The following is an 18,934-nucleotide window of genomic DNA, read 5'->3' on the forward strand; positions in this document are numbered from 1 at the left end:
TAATTTTGTATTAATTTTGTATTTTGAAGTTTTCACAATTTTTAAATGTAAATATAAAATAAATAATAAATACTAATACATTTTGTAGTTTGTAGTATCTATTATCTAAAATAAAAGAAAAGCAAGGACAATATTTTGGACTATTGATGAAAATTGATATCTTAATTTTAAAATTAATATATAATATTTTTGTACAATACAAGCTATCAAACCGTTAAATTTTGGCTGAAAAATATCAATTTCCAAAGTAATAAACTAACGTAACATAAATTTAATCAAAATTGTAAGTTTATTTTTTGAAGCTTTTTGTTTAGGATAACTGATTTCTAGTAGAAATGTTTAACATACTCTTGTATTTTTCAAATACAGCAAAACAACCACCGCAGATCCCGCGCACCTCGCGCAGCTCCTGTTACATCTATCTGCGGCGCGGCGTCAATTCTCATTCAACTGTAATAGTTGACTGTCGTCAATTGTAATTTTAAAGTTTTAAATCAACTGCTGAATAATATCAAAAACCGTAAATGTCTCTTAGTTTACATATTTAAAAAAAAAATTCTTATTGATAGTATAGTACATTACAAGTAAGGTTGCAAAGGTGTTGATGGGAGATCAATTTTCGCAGGACGAATTGCAAAACCATGGCTCTATGCTAAAGGTTTTCAAGTCGCCCTTGCGAACATTGAACTGCACGTGGGGACCTTTCTAACCCTACAAGTGATGTACGATATTTTATTCAAGATTTGCATTTTATTTGCATTTTATGAGTCTGTCGTACCGTCTGAAAAGTAAATCGTAATCTTTATAATATCTTTGGTAATTTCGTATAACGCGAAATTTGAAAATGATTCGGTGCAAGTTAGAATATCATATACACACACGCACACAGAAATATAAAATATAAATATAATATAATAATATATAATAATATAATATAATATAAAATATCTGTTTCAGTTTGAATGTTGAATCTATTATTCCTTTTCGAAAATTTGACACAGTTTGTCCAGTAACTGGAATTTTTGAGAAGCCATAATATTAAAATAAGTTTAACATCTTTTTTTTTTTTTAGAAATTTGAAAAAAAAAGTTTCCTATTATTTTAATTTTTGAATTGAACTAGAAGAGAAAAAAGTACTCTTTCAGATATCTTCATAAAACTTAATCAAATCTTTTTGGCCTATGCAAATTATAATCAAACCTTCTTATGAGCTGAAACTTTCTAATTCGTGAAAATTTATAAAAATTGAGAAGACTCCTGTGCTAATAAACTTAATTATTAAAATTTTAACAATTTAACTATTTACTTAAATTCGAAACTGGATTTAAATCGCAGTCCACCCTTGAACACCTTAAAATTGACCGTCTTGTTTAGTTCTACCCAGTCCCTATGTGTGAAAACCTCTGTTTTAGCTCCGTCAGTCCCAAAATCATCTTCAAGTGTTTTAGGATTAACATTAAATTAATTCTGAAGCATACGTTTATTGAGTACGGAAGTGGCATCGTTGCATTTTCGTTTCGTACTATTATTGTTTTCATTGAATAGCACTTCTGCACGCTACGACGGGGCTTATTGTTGATGCTTTGTCAGCTGGCAAAAGTGAGTATTGAAATCAGTGAAATAGAACGGAAAATTTGGTAAGAGGAAAATGTTTAGGTGGAAAGAAAAACTGCTGACTGAAAAAAGTGTACAAAATCAGATAGCGAATGGTGAAAATAGGAAATAAGTTCTGTGAAATTGTTTCTGGACGAGCACAATGCGCTGACAGCTATTTTTTATCATAATTTGTAATTAAATAATGTTTGACGTATTGTCAAATCATACTTTTTTAAATCCTTCAAATTTAGATAATTATCTAATAACACGATAAGCTGGAATGGCTAGAATTGGATGAAGTGCATTTCCTTCGTTCACATTATTGATTTATATAAGTGTGAACAATTTAAATCTGTTTTAAAATTTAAACAAAATTTGATCATTGGTAGTTTCAGGGCGTTTCTCTTTATTTAGAAAATAAAATCAATTTTAATTTAAATATTTCGAAGTTGACAACATTTTTAAAACCAGATTTTAATGGGATAGAATTTTTTGGTGAACAATGCTAATACCATGCGTAAGTCATTTAAAAAGAAATGGATTTATTATGTTTTTTTATTTATTCCTCCAATGATAATATAGAAAAAATCGTGGCTAGGCGACTGAAGAAAATACATGGTATTCGGCGAAGTAAAGTTTTAGCTTGTACATTTCGCAAATAAAACCCGTATTGAACATTGACCAGTAGAGGTTCTAACTACGTATATGGACAACACGACAGTTTCAGTAAACGTTACAATTGTAGGCAACTATATATGACTATCATTGATGGTTACCAGTACCGATTTTCAAGTGGTTCTGACCTGCGGATCAATAGATTTTACCGATCCAGTCGCTATTCAGCACAGTTCCTCGATGCTGCAGTTACGAATTATCGTGTCACTCTGAGGAATAATATAAAGAGATCTAACTGATGTTGACGGTATAGACTATAGTTTAGACAGCACTTTAGTTTGTGAAAAAGTATTGCCAAAAAATAATTAATAAATACGCCCGCGGTTAATTCTTATATATATTTTCGGATATACTTACAATTAATCGGTATTTGTAAGTTACAACGCTTATAATACAATCAAAATTTCGCAAGCAAAGGGGGGAGAGGGGATCCGAGCGCATAAACCTAAGCACGCAAGTAAATTGCTTTAACCACTTGACTATTATACAAGTTGCGATCTGTAAAATAATTTCGAACTGAGGTGGCGACCTCGAGAATGACATCTGAATACACGTCCATGCCATCGCGACATCCAACAAAAGCTCTCAGATTTATCTTATATCCATAGAAGTCACCTGAAACAGCTAAGGAAAACAAAAACGTCCTGCTCCAATAAACTCTCTAGTGTACGCCATCTTTGAAGAAGTTGTGTAGTCCAAAATTTTGTTATGTTTTATGAAATCCCTCCCTTGTTAAGTGGGAATATTGTGTAATGCAACGACTGTCACAGAAGTGTCAACAAGAAATTGTTTTTACGTGATGCAATCAATCCATTGCCTATTGACGCGTGAATTCATCCGGTGGTCCGCGTGGATAGGTTGCGTTGTTATGCATTTAGGGGCGAGTTAAGAAAACCAATCTGGTCGGTAGCATGTATCGATCCTTCGGTAATGTCCACTGCACCTCTATATTACTATCGGTTCAGTAAATTCTACATTTCTTACTGTATGTAATCCCAGAAATAGATGTTTATATTACTAAAGGATAACCATTAAATTAACCTTCATTTCTTTGTGACATTTACGAAATGCTAAGTGATTTTGACATTGTCACCCCCTCAGTATGAGCAGTTTATACTGTTACGCTTACAAGAAACCCTCTACATTTCTTGATAAGTAAATTTTACATTTCTTTTTTCTGCGTGTATCTATGTATACAGTTGCATCTTTTTTCAAAGTAATCATGTAGACGCTAAAACAAAAAATATTTTTCAAAAGTATGTTTTATTAATAAATTTAAAATGTTTAAAAACATTTCATCGTCGTTTCTGCTTTCAATGCTATACGGATACATCTTATGCTCTAAGTTTAAGCGTTTTGCGCCGTATAGCGTTAAAACTGTCCACTTAAAAAAAATTATGGATATTTCATTGGGCCGTTAAAATCTAAAAAATTACCAAGTTATAGCCAAATCCACCGAAAGCCATTTTCCCATGCATTCTGTGCAGGGTCCTTTCGGTACATACACAGAAAAAAATAAAGTTTTAATTTGAACAAAGAAACGGAGTCGCAAGATCTATTGAAATAAAATTGAATCATAATTGGTTCATATTGATCAATACGAATATTAAAAGAAATTCAATTGTTTTTCAGTTTTTACATTGATTAAGAGAGTGAACATCATGAACGTTCAAAATTAGTTTGTAAGGAAATGACCTGAAACAAAATTGAATCCCAATTTTTTTCAGGGTATAGGTGGATTTGTTGATACACGTAGACAGTACTTACTCGTTAATTAAAGTCAAATCTATGACTTAAACATATCGATCATTTTCATATAACTTAAGTTTTTCGCGTAGCTATATGTTGCTTTTTCTGAGGAATGATTTAGGATTAAATTTCTAAACATTTTTGTTCAGAAAATTTCTGTCATTCTTTAGGGCACGACTGATGAGCTTGTTCAGACATAGGAGTAATAATAATTCAGTAATAATTGAGGTTTATTCAATTAGTGAAACAATTACAGAACAATTTGTAGTTACGGTTTTTTGGTTTAAAAACGTTTAAAAAGTAATACAATATAGTTTAAATCTGCATCTAAGAACAAATAGGAGTCAATAAATGCACTGGAGACTGGATTTAAACATGTCGAAATTACTAATTCCGAGAATCGCTGCCGCATTGCGTGGTTTCGGTCGGATAGTGGAGCATCTCGGGGTCTGGAGAGGCTGTTCATCCAAAGGTGCAACACTAGCAACATAAGAACAAAGAGGCTGTACGCAGGTATTCATGCGTATATATGGCTAATGTCAGGAAACGGTTTATATGCGCCATTGATTGTTTCAGTTCCGACTGTCTAGATTTAGTTTTAAGAATACTGAAAGCAATGCCCAAAACCGTAATTAAATCCAGCCTCCAGTGTATTACTATATTGATTTGAATGGTAATTTTGCTATGAAAAAAGTGGTACTCAACTGTTCCTGATCACTGCTGAGATCTAACCGTATTTAATATCATATAACTTATTATTTATATATTTTTTGTATAACTCAAAGGGAAAATGCATTAAAATTAAGGTTGGAGAAAGCAAAAATACCTATGATTACAACAAAATTAGTTTCCAGAGATTAGGACTAATGGACTACTCTTCTTCCAATAAAATTTAGAACCAGAGTAATTCCATGACAAATCATCTAAAGAAGTTTAGCAATTATTGTTAGATATTTTGATAAAAATTCTAGTAATCGTTCTCTTGGGTGTTGAAAGAAAAATTCTAAAATAATTTTTGAAAAAATCAAAAAATGTAGGACATATTAAGAATTAAAAACCTTAGTATTTTTTCCCTAAAACTTTCATAAATTCAGTGATTTTAATGATATCAAGGTATTTTTTTATTCATAATTGGACGCAGCTTTGCAAAAATAATTTTTAAACTGAATTTTTGAAGAAAAAAACACACTTTTTATTTTCTTCATTTCTTATATAGATAGCTTACAAAGTCCTGAAAACGCCCTGTAAATATCAAAATGGGATCTCCCTTAGTTAGAATCACCAAAGTTATGAAACTATAAGAAAAAGAGGACCAACATTTTTAATATCTTCTAAGTTTTTTTTGATTTTTTCGAAAATTAATGTAGTGTTTTTCTTTCAATACCATACAGAACGGATAATAAAATTTGCATCAAGATTACTAACAATATCTGAAATTCTTTTGATAATTTGACATGGAATTTCTCACTTCCTCTATGAAAAGCATGCACGCGGTGAGAAGGCCTGTGAACTCCCTAAGGGTAGCGACCCCTCGAAGCCGCTGCGAAGACGACCGTAATGGGCAGGAAAGAGTTGGTGGCTAGTCGGGTGGAAGCATCAGTGTGATTTCCACTACGCAGCGAAAGTCGGGTGGCCCTCAGTAACCTAAAATAAATCCCTAAGCTAAAACGTAAACTACCGTGTCGAGGGTTGAATGTTACTAGGGTATGGTAATTCATATAAAACTGAGAAAACTATATCGCATGAATTATAATATATATCGTAATTCCTGCGCATAATTGTGCAATCCATAACGTAAGAATTTAAGTTTATTGCGCTATCATATTGTATTTCTTCTTTTGTGATCTCGTGAGGGTTCGAGTAGTCAGCAAGCGATCACAGAAAAAATTAAAGATAAAGTTTACATCGATTCCAGGTGAAAGATTCATCGGAACAAAAACCAACCTTACCAGATAAACTTTAAATGAATCGAAGATAATTTTCGATTTTTAACCTTGCCTGAATAATCTTTCATCTTATAATCGCTCCATTTTTATTCGAGGTGTAGCGATAATTACGACGTCAGCGCCATCCAGCGTCTTTTACCTTAATTAAATTTGAGAGAAATGGGGATTCCCATCTGTCAGTTACATTTCGCGCTTTTGTTAAATGGTATTAAGTAAGTTCTAATTCGCCTAAAATAATTTGATTTATTTTAGAGGAAATATATCAGTAAGAACACATTTTTTGTGTTTTCTGTTGTTGATTCTACATGTTTCACCGAAATTTGTTTACTTCAGCGCGACGCAGTCGACAAATTCAGAATTATTTTTCTAACCTCAGTGAAACGTTCGCCGAAATATGTTTATCCATTAGCCATTGCAGGTCTCACCTGCAGCGAATTTTTATTGTTTTCTGTGATTGTTTTAAATCTGGTGTCCAAAATTTATAGCTCGAACTCACTCATACTCTGCCTTCTTCCCATTGCTGCTAAGGACGCCGTAGCAGACGACAGCCACCAAATTTAACCTAATTTTTTCTGTGATATTAGAGCATTATAGTATCGTACAAAGCTCCGGGACCTGATTGTACGTTATCATATTGCGTTTTCTTGCAATACACAGGTTGCAATATACAGGTCTTCGTGAATGTTTCCTGGGATACTAAGGGACCTCCTAATGTAAATAGCCTTATCCCTACAAGCAGGGCTGTGTGGAGACGGACTTTTTAGTTCTTCAGCTACTCATGGGAACATCGTGAATTCAAACGATATTAAAAAAAGAAAGAAATATATAGAGAGAGTATTTAATGACATCCGCTACGAAAATTTCTTCTCCTGAGAAGATGTAAACGAATAAAGGGGTGATAAATATGCTTGAAACGAACAAGTGGCCTAAGCGTCTCCTAGCACGACGAGCGGTACATCTGGGAATGGGAATTTTATTAGTCCCATAAAAGTGTCAGGGCTAGAACTCACGTGACTCCTTAAGTTTCTTCCTTTAAGGCAACCTGAAGTTGCTCTTTGTATCTGAGGGATGCCTGCAAGAAGAACTTAACTCAGATCAAGTAATAGCTATTGAGACAGCCAAGTTGATGGTATGTTTTTAAAAACACATAAATTGTTACCATTTCTTTCATGAAACTACGTTGAGCGCAAACCAAGTACTTTCAGTGTGAATAGAAAGTTCGTTTACCAAAACCGATTATTAATTTGAATTGAAAAAATTGCTTATAACAAGAAGGAAAAATTATCGCATTTATTATTTCATTTAATAGATTCGAAAAAATAAAAAAAATATCAATAAACGCTTACGGTCGGAAATTATCAAAAAGAAGCGATTTGTTGAGATGTTTCAGCCAATCTCAGTGAAACTCTTCAAATTCATTAGAATCTAGTTTCTTTGATTGATTTACGACACTGGCTTTATGTTTTCTACTACTTGTCTGTTTGCTTACCAAACTCAGTGTGGATAAAGTTACCCCAGCAGGGGTCTTTGGTCTACAGCAAGTCAAAGTAAGGAAATGTACAGAATTTTAACTTTGCAAATAGCGATTTGAAAATAGCATAATCCGCATCTACGAATTTTTCCGATTCCAATGATACATTGCTTGCCTCGGAAAGTTGAAAATTTGAGGAAATTTAATCTCAGAAACTTTAGCTCAATATTCCATTTGATATTGCCTACTTCCCCAATTTTTAAACTTCATAGACAAATTACATATCGTCGGAATCGAAATAATTCCAACATTCTGAATATATTACTTTCAAGTCGGGGATTGCAGAATTGTTAATTATTAATTTTTAACTTTTTAATTACAAAAAAGAGCGACTGAGTCAAAAACTCAAGTGGCTACCGTAGACCCCTGTAACTCGAGACTTTTCTTTTTATAGCTAACATCTCGTAAAAGTCATTCAAACTATTTTAGAAAGAAACTCAACGAAAGAAATAAATATTAAATTAAGACCAAGGGACCAATGACAAGAGAACTTAATAAAACACGTGCGAAAAAACGGGTAAGGACACTCCTCCATCCAGAAACGCCAACCCATATGCGCGCCTAGAGATGTTTGACCCTTGGTATCGGCCTTGGTATCGGAAATCCGAAAAATTTCAAGAATTAACACTATGGAAAAATGATATTCTTTTTACTGATTTTTCGAGAAATAATTCGAATCAAAAGAATAGTGAATATCATAATCTCGAAAACGTATTTTAGCAATTGATATTGTGTGTGTAAAATGGGCGTGTTTTTATTAATATAAAATTTCCAGTTCTTACCTTTAATTTCGGAACCGTAAAGAACTCAAAAAAATAAATGCCACACTTATCCGTTCTCAATACTTCACGTCATAGGTGCACAAGGAAAACTGGTCGTACCACCTCATGAAAAGTTTGACTTAATCTGCTGGACTCTAATGTCCTTGACTGAGCTAGTGCAGATTCCTTAAATGAGTTAGTGGGAGGGATACATTCATTTCCTATTGGTCTTTAATAGTCCGAACGGTAGAAAGAAAACCGTTGCACTTTATGTTGAAAGCATGCCCTTATCCTTTCATTGAAAAATTTAACGTCTAGACCAGAGGAAAAAAAACCCGCGCCTGAGACATTGCACTCTACAGTCCACAATAAGGGCCTTCCTAATTTATGATCCACATAAGAATTTTAAGTGTCAGGTAGTTGTCTTAAATCAGGATAAAGAAGTACTCATAAATGAATGTTTGGTGAGTTAAAATCTTATTTTATGGTGTCGGCATCTGGTTTACTTAAATTTCAATGTGAAAATTCTCCATTTATTGCCTTTATATTTCCAGGTAAGATGAATAATAGACCCCTATTTATTATGGCCTCTATGGTCAATTGTGACACTTTTAGACTTAGCATACTTTAGTCCCTTACGTAACATCCCCACCGACTGTATTCCTAAGGGACAAAGGACTACGCTTTCCCTAAAATACTTGTTTTCCCCCCGAGATGGAAAGCGTCAGTATTAGACCTTCCGTGTTGCGTGCAACGTCGCTTCTCGACCTTTTGCCAGGATCCCTCGAAACGACTCTACGGAATCAAACTCGACGGATCTTTGAGAAAAAAGAAACTGGAAAGCATTATTAAGTGCAGTTTTGTGAAAGTGCACTTTTGTGAAAGTGCATTGCTGTGAAATCAGTCTACGGACTAAATAGTGCATCCAGAAAGCATTATCAAGAGCAGTTTTGTGAAAGTGCATTGCTGTGAAATCAGTCTACGGACTAAATAGTGCGTCCTTCATACGGTGAAGGAATTTCACTGGGAATCACCAGGGAATACGTAACCAGGCTGAATTAAGTAGGCTTGATAGTAACTCTGTAGGGATAAGGTTCTAGAGAAGAAGAGACGTCACTTAGCCAAGCTGACACCGTTGGAAACGCAGCTCACGAGCCAAAGCCCAGGCAGGACGTCACCTTGAGGCCCAGCATCCTTCTCGTCGCAACCGAACCTAATACTCATATGAAAATTGTAAGTCTTGTTTCAGCATTTCAAACATTTTCGACAATTCTGGACGATTTACATATCGCGAAATACTATCTCGTTAGCATAATTAATTAAACTGGCTCTCACGTCGTATCTTTTTTTTAGCAGGGTAAAACTTAGAAACTAACCTTACAATGTCCATCACCTCAAATTCCGAAACTAACTATCCGAAATAAATGAAATCCTTCAAAACGTCTTGCAGAAGTTGACTCTTATGGAAGAGAATCAAAGATCCTTGAAGAATAATTTAAGGGTCCTAAATGATGAAAACGCGAAAAGGGTTGAGGAAATTAAAATATTGGCTCGACAAGGTAACGCATTGCTCGCCGAAGATGACGATACCGAGAAAAATTCCATCGAGAAAAACGGCTATATGAAAAGGGAAAGTTTTCAGAACAATGAGAGTAGCCATTCGGAAGACTCGGGTGATGAGAGGGATATACCTGCTACGCTAAAAAAATCGACCACTCACGTGCCCTCCTATTCACAAACACAGCTCAAGGTCCCACTGGCATTGTGTCAGTTGCTGCTAAAGATCTTGTCAGCACAATCGAAATTCTCAATGGACAAGACGATGTAGGGGTGCAAGATTTTATACGGTCAGTTAAACACGCTAAAGCCAGGTATTCTCAGCCGGAACTATTACTAGATTTTATAGCCACGGAACGGATCGTCGGTACCGCTAAGCGCGCAATTAGATACGCGACAATTAATAACTACGACGATCTTTATGATGTATTAAAACAAAATGTAAGCACGGGAGTATCTGTAGAGCTATGTCTAGGAAAATTAGAGAATTGTCGACAGAATAACGATACGGTACAAATGTACAATCAAAGATTCAGAAAAGCTCTGAATTAATTAAATTATGCCGTTCAAGCCGAGCATCGAAAAAAAAAACAGCTCGGAAAATTGCCCTACAAATCGAAGAAAAAGCTTCAATAAAGAAATATATCATGAACCTTCGGGATGAAATAGGGTCACAAGTAAGACCTCTAAAACCGCTCACTATTAATAAAGTCCAACAAGAAGCCTTAGAGGCAGAAGTCTGGTACCGCGAAAAAAACCGTTCGCGATCGAACACCGTACCTAAGATGACACCACGGTTTACACCTTCCGTCACTCGTCCCATAAATCATAATTTTCACAATCCCAGACCAGCTTCACAAAATCTACCAAACCAAAGTATGCCTTTAAGTCAGCGCATACAACTGCATTGCAACCTTTGCAAAAAAACGGGTCATACAGAAAATCAATGCTACCGAAAACCACGGAATTTTCAGATTACCCAAAATCAGACACACCCTCCCTAAAGAGTCCACAACATCACCGAAACCAATTCAGAGACCGAGCAACATTTCGAAGAGTCCGAAAATCTCGAGGACGCGTCGACCGAGTCACTCACGTGTCAGGACGACTACAATCAGTCCTTATTCGACCCCGCGGATTCAGAAGCGACATACGACTCCTCGTGGACTCAGGATCGTGAATAAACATAATTAAAGAATCTCATGTGCCGCAGCTTACCCCTAAAGTGCCTTTTAAAAAAGAATTCAGAATGGGTAATGATAAACAAACATCCGAACATAAAATCACAACAGAGTATCTCAGTCAGTCTCATACATTTCACGTAGTCCCGGATATTTTCCCAGTGCCGGGGGACGGCATATTAGGATTGTGATTTATGCGACAATACGCATATAGTTTGTAGAATAAAACATTGAAAGAAAAATTCGCATGAACATGAATTATTCGATGACAGAATATTCATACCCCTGAAGAAAAGGTTTATTATATAACTCAGAGTGAGCTATCCGAATGTTTAAAATCACTCATGGAAAACACTCGTTTGAACCACATTGAACAAGACCTCAGAAAAATATCACAAAAATCATCTACTCATATAACGACATCTTTTCATTACCAGGTGACCCATTACCAAGCTCACAATTAAGTAAACATAAAATAGTTCTTACACAAGACAAGATTGTCAATAATCGCTCCTATAAACCTCCAGAATGTCACAAAAAAGAAATCAAGACTCAAGTTAACGAGATGTTGACTAAAAAGATAATCCGAAAATCAGAATCACCCTATAATTCACCATTGTGGGTGGTCCCAAAGAAAGTCAACGCATCGGGCCTGAAAAAGTGGAGAGTTGTGGTGGACTTTCGCAAGATCAATGAAATCACGGATCACGATGCATATCCACTTCCAATGATCGAAGACATTTTAGATCATTTAGGAAATGTCCAACTTTTCTCCGCATTTGACCTTCGTGCTGGATTTTATCAGATTCCCATGGAGGAAGGTTCAAAAAAATTCACTGCGTTTTCAACACCTAAAGGGCATTTTGAGTCTGAAAGAATGCCATTCGGTCTCAAGAATGCCCCAGCAACATTCCAGAGGATGATGGACAACGCTTTGAGAGGATTGAATGGGAGGATATGCATGGTCTATTTGGATGATATTGTTGTATTTGGTTCCACGATAGAGGACCACAACCAGAATCTGGTTACTCTATTCGAAAGACTACGCCAGACCGGTCTCAAACTTCAACCTGATAAGTGTGAGTTCTTGAAACCCGAATTAGAGTATCTAGGTCACGTAATTACAGAGAACGGAGTTAAACCAAACCCTGCGAAATTACAAGCAGTAGCAAATTTTAGAATCCCAAAGAAAGCTACAAAGGTCAAATCATTTTTAGGACTTTCAGGGTATTATCGATACTGGACCTCAGAATGTGAGGAAGCATTTGAAAAATTAAAAAATGCCTTATGCAGTGCTTCCGAATGGGCACTGCCTAGAATGCCTCGAATGTCGGTCTAGGAGCCATCTTATCTCAAGATGGTCACCCATGTTGCTATATCTCTCGAGCACTTAACAGCTCAGAGTTGAACTACACCACCACTGAAAAAGAGATGCTCGCAATAGTTTGGGCGATAAAAAGACTCCGACAGTACCTTTTGGGACGCGAATTTCAGATAATTACTGATCAATAAGCCCTCACTTGGCTATTTAACGTCAAAGATTCCTCATCGAGAGTGATGCGCTGGAGACTCAAAATGGAAGAACATAAATACAGAGTTGTATATAAGAAAGGATCCGAAAATACAGCCGCTGATGCGCTATCGCGGATGCACTCAATCCATGAAAACTTAACAAATGAGCAGGTAATGGAAAGAAACATCGATCTAGAAGCACAGTTACCTGATATTGAAATCCTGGATGCACCCCGAGAGCGCGATCTAAATACACCAGAACCACCTGATGAAATCTCAAAAAGAAATCCAGAAACCCATCCAGAAAGCCCAACCTGTATTCCGACGGACACGATTATTGAAACTCCAACACCAGAACTACCAATAGAACCTCCCTCAGTACCCGAAAGACCTACTGACCCTCAACTCTACCAAGAATACTATCGATGGTTTGGGAACAGAACACCTATTCGCGAAGTAGAAAAGCCCAACGCTAATGGGAAATTGTGGAGAGAATTCTCTAAAAGACCAACTAACGATCCAAACATCAAAGTCCTACCCCCTTACACAGAGAGAGACTGGCTTAGGATACTGGACAATACTGCCAGGTAAACGATTTCAAGAAAATCAACCATACTTAGAATGCATTTTAACGACCCAACCATCACCTCCACAGAGCGTGTGAAACTTAAGATCTTAATTGCTTTCATTAGCTTCAAATATCCTCAATTAAAAATCCACACATGTTACAATGCTGCAACTCAGCTAACACAAGAGGAACGGAATCAAATAATCAAAGAAAGTCACGGGTCTCTGATGGCTCGACATTTTGGAGTCAATAAATCTATTCAAAGAGCTAGAGAATTAGGAATCTGGACCAATATGGAAAATGACATAATAGATTATATAAAAAAATGTCACACATGTCAAACGCAAAAACTGAATAGAATCAGAAGACGCTCTGAAGCTATTATACCAGATACTCCAGTAGAACTCAATGATAAGATCGCAATGGATGTATTCGGTCCACTACCTGTTACCTTCCAGGCCAACGAGTACATCCTATCGATTCAGGATATGCTTACGAAATATCTGGTACTAATTCCTTTAAAAGACACACTATCAGGAACCATAATCGAGCACTTATTCGATCACTTTATTTATATATTTGGATCCCCCAAGCACATCTTAACTGATCAAGGTCAAAACCTAGTATCCGAGTTAATGCAAAATTTTGAGAACCTTTTTAGAATTCAACACGTTAGAACAACAGCCTTTCATCCTCAAAGCAACGGTGCCCTAGAACGCACCCACAGCACCATCAAAGATTTAATTAGAATTGCCATGTCAGACCTCCACACCGAGGGGGACCACAGACTCAAGTTTATTTGCATGGCATATAACACCATGATCCATGAGGGCATCGGATCCAGTCCTTTCCAATTGACCTTCGGGAGAAACGCAAATGTCCCATCGATACTTGCTACTACAACTAGTCTAAAATATCCAGATTTGGTGAGTTTGTGGCAGGAACGACATGAGAGGTACATTAGAGAAGCCCGTGAGCAAATTGAGAAATCGAAAGAAAAATATAAAAGAGCACAAGATGCAAGAATAGTATTACCTCAAAAATTGTCCGATGTAGGAGATCTAGTAATGATAGAAAATACAAGGTAGAATAAATTGAGCCCAGACTGGAAAGGTGCCGCCACTATACTTAAAGTACTTCCCAATAACAACTACGAAATCATATTTAATAATGAAAGATCTGTAGTTCACGCCGATTGACTTAAGATATATAACTGGTAATTTCAGGATCATCATGTCCGTATTATGGTTGTTGATGCTGTTTCCATTCACTCAAGGAGATATCATCGTCAAATCTCTTCAGGACACTACCATATATGCCGAAAACCTAGGAACTACTAAATTGTATCACTATACATGGAAACTAGTGATAGGAATTGAGACATCGGGCATAGATCCTCGATTTAAGCAGTTTCAAGAGTCCTATGAAAAAGCCAACGGATTGTGTATGGGATGTACGGAAGAATTTGAGTTAAAGGCTCTAAGAAATTGTATCCATCGACTGGAAGAACTTCAGACAACCCTGCAACACATACTGGGATTCGCTCGAAATAAGAGGGGACTCTTGAATGTCATTGGATCCGTCTCCAAGACTTTATTTGGAACACTCGACGAAGATGATATTAGATTGATCAACGAAGAATTCGACAAGCTATACTCTGATAATCAAGTCATGGCTGAAACATTAGGTAACCAAACTAGAATCCTGAAAACCTGGATCAGTTCAGCTTCCCGCGACTTACAGCTTCTTCATGATCATTCGGAAAGCCACGTCAAGGAATTTAACATTATTATTAACAGTACGAATTCTAACCAGAAAAATCTTGCTATAGCCAACATTATTGTGCTGTGTAGTATAGCTATTAAGGAATTTAGCGAAGATCTAAACCTGTTAATTAATGCCATCAATGAAGGAAAGCATGGAATAATACACCCACAGATTCTAACACCCGGCATTTCGATTTCAGAGATGAGAAGAATCGAAGAGGATTTTAACATAAAATATCCCATTAAACTTGTTTATTTCCTTAGATTACCCGTACCGGAACATGAAGATCTGAAAACCCTACATCTAATCCCAATTCCTATCCACCACGGAAATGGCTTCATTGCTCCAATCCCAGCCCATGAAATTATCCTGATAAACCCCGAAAAAAGTTTCTATGTGCCCAGCAATTTAGACTCTATGCAGAAATCTAAAAAACTGGACGATATTCAAATTTGTAAATGCAGTCAACCAACATACTTGATTAGTGAAATACAAAGTTGCGAAACAAGTATTATTCGAAATCAAAATAAAATAATCTCCGACGACATTTGTCCATTTTCAGCGTTCAGAATATTGGAACTAGCATTTGTACCACTGAAAGTTCCTAAGCAATATATTATTATTCCAGAACATGAACTAAAATTAAATACTTTATGTAACTTGCAAAGTCAAAGCTTATCCATCTCCAAACCTAGTTTAATTTATAGCGATTCCGAATGTGTAATTCAAACACCGAGATCAATCCTGAAAATACGCAAGTCAATAGAACACCGCATAGATATTATGTTTAAGAAAAATATATCTTATACCATCGACCAATCAGAATTTGAACTCTTAAGTCCGCAGTTACCTATTGTACAATTGTCTCTTCACCACGAAAATTTTAATGCATTGCGACAAAGTTTACACGCAATGGAAACATCCCTTCAGAAAATAAAAAACCTTCGAAGAAACAAAACTTGGATCGAAACAGGAACTGATGTCTTAACTTATTTAGGATACGATTCAATAGGAATCACTACACCATACATATTGTACAAGTTAGGTTTTTTCGCATTTCTCGCTAAATTAATACCAAAGAAGTTATGTATAAGATTATTTTGCGCCAAGACCAATGTAACCACTACCCCAGCAGTACATTACACAGCTGTCACTACGGTTCCGACACTGCAGAATGACGAGGTATCAGTTGTACACAAGACTGTTAGATTAAGAACTTAGAGACTAAGTTCAATCTAAGTTGGGGGGTGTGACACTTTTAGACTTAGCATACTTTAGTCCCTTACGTAACATCCCCACCGACTGCATTCCTAAGAGACAAAGGACTACACTTTCCCTAAAATACTTGTTTTCCCCCGAGATGGAAAGCGTCAGTATTAGACCTTCCGTGTTGCGTGCAACGTCGCTTCTCGACCTTTTGTAATCTTTCATTTTTATGAATAAATAATAATATCTACGGATATCCTTTTATTTATTTTTTCTATAACGTAACCCGTCACACAATGTCTATAAACCTTCTTTCTCATTCGTATGTATAGCAAATGACAGATATGTCAGAGCACAGTCACAATCTGTTTCGGACAGAATGAAGTCTTCCAGTTAATAACAGATTTGCTTTATACTACTGGTGACAGGAAAATTATCTGTGTAGGTATACTTACATCCACATTCGTAATCAAAGAATCGAACTACATCAGTATACGAGGTTAAAATTTGGTTGTTGTTGCAATTTTCATGGTATTGTTCTAAATAAGGATATAAAACATAAATCGCTACACGCTTCTCGGAACTTCGCACCCGGAGAAAAACCAAACAGCCGGCACCGAGAAACCTTGATTAAGCCCAGAGAGCCTTGAAGAAAAACACTGAATGTTAACTGAGGGCATTTATTTTGCCAACAGGCAAGATGAATCCAGCTTATGTATATCACCGCTGCACCTCCTAATTAGGCAGGTTTACGGCGAAGACCTATAGACTTTACCTAAGGGGTGGTTCATAGAAATATTGTATTCCTTAACCTGTATGATACAGTAAAGAACCTGTTGAAGGGAGATGAAATCTTTTGCATGCACTCGGATAGAATGCTGAAAGAATACTTGTTTATGAAATCCTTTGAGGTTATATTCCCAAAAAGGGAAGTTTTACATGATGATCAGAGGAGAAACAATTTATTTACAACGAGAAGACTCATCTGGTACACGTACGGCTCTAAAGATTCAAATGGCTTTGAAGTTGGTGCACTTAGGATGAAACGTAATACTGAAATAACAATCGAAATGGGAAAGTTCCCTAATGTATTTTAAGCCAAAAATTGCTCAATAAGGCCTGTCTAGAGAACATTCGTAAGTGTATTTTTGCTAATCGCCAAATTTATATATGCTCCGAAAGCCAAATTGCTGTTAGAGATCTTCAATTGAAGCAATTTACATCCATACTTACTGGACACAAGAATATTGAAGGTAACGAGAAAGCTGATTTCCTTGTAAAAAGTGGCACTACAAATATCCCAAGAGCTAGCTACATAAAACAGCCTTGAGCCGGTTTTACACGATGTAAAATCTACAAAAAAATCAATAAGTTGGCCGCGTCAAATTTGTTTAAAAAAATTCTTCAGGTTTCTACTAAGAGCGTTGAAACAATGGCAGAAGTTTAGTTGTTTGGAAAACCCTTGGCAGAAGCGAATGAAAAGTCCTGGAAAACAACCCCCAAAACTGTATACAGTTCGCGCGCCCAGCTCTTTTTCCGACATTCTTTAAACCTTAGCTAATAGCTGTGTCTAATGGCAGAACTTTAGCATAATGGAAACTCCTCGGCAGAAGTAATTTAGTGGAAAATGTCAACTTAATTATGAATACATGATTGTTCGCTAAACTTGAATGTTGAAGCTATCTTTATATATGCCATTACAATTATTTTCAAATTCTACCTCAATTAAAAAAAATCAAACGATACGATTAAAACTCACTGTAAAAGTACAATTTTTTCTAGCGCGTCCAATTTTAAGTCAGTCGCTCGGTGCTTGCCAGCCACCTTGAGGCGAGGCGGGAGGCGGTGTTGCAAGTTGCAGACTTGCACAGTAGTCATTTGATGATGTATTAATGTTTTTCTTACAACGCACCGAATCAAGGCTGTTTTATGTAGCTACCTCTCCGACTAAAAATACCTCATTGGACATAAACCATATTGCGGTGTCTCGCATGCTTTGGATAAGCATACCGTTGGATTTCGAAGGAATACCGGAGGTATTGGAAAATGGCGTGCTAATACCACTTATAGAAGCACCTGACTATCATACAAATCGCGTGCAACCATCATTGTCGAAAAGGCGGCTTTTATCAGGCAACAGCACATCATATCCTTAAAGACGTAAAAACTAAAATGATTTGAAAATGAGATATATCATATGTAAGGCTACTTTAAAAAATATATGATTATGGAGAATTCTGAAATTTGCAATACCTTTTTTTATATAAATTTCGCGATTGTTAAATTATTTACTAGTTTATGTATACGTGTAAGGACTGAAATGGGCCAACTTCCTATAAAGAAACAAAAATGTAGTGAACGTACAACATCGTTGAACATTTCGTAGAAAATGTAAAACGCTTGCATATCTCGAAATTCGTATAATGAAAGGGAATATAGTCGAGAATATGACACAGATTTCATCAATCGTTATGTCTAAATTTAAGGGATATTTTTCAGAAAATAAAAGTACCACTATATAAATGTGTATATTTTAAATTTAAATAATTGAAAAATGCACAAGTAGTGATTAAAATATTTGTAATAATGTAACAAGGATTAAACAAAAAACAAAACAAATAGAAGAATATTATTATTATTATTATTACTATTATTATTATTATTATTATTATTATTATTATTGTGTTATTATTTCTTTGATTTGTTTCAATTTTCAAAATACTTTCATCCAGGTATATAGAAAAATATTTCGAATTTGAGGAGTTATTGTAATAAATCTAAACATCAATGAAGTTTAAAAAATATTGTTATTCCGAAAGAACGAGATAATTCTTCTTGTATTTATCAAGTCATGCATGTGTGCTTTATTCATTCAAAATACGCTG

Source organism: Belonocnema kinseyi, chromosome 4, assembly GCF_010883055.1.
Source record: "Belonocnema kinseyi isolate 2016_QV_RU_SX_M_011 chromosome 4, B_treatae_v1, whole genome shotgun sequence".
Taxonomy (NCBI): domain Eukaryota; kingdom Metazoa; phylum Arthropoda; class Insecta; order Hymenoptera; family Cynipidae; genus Belonocnema; species Belonocnema kinseyi.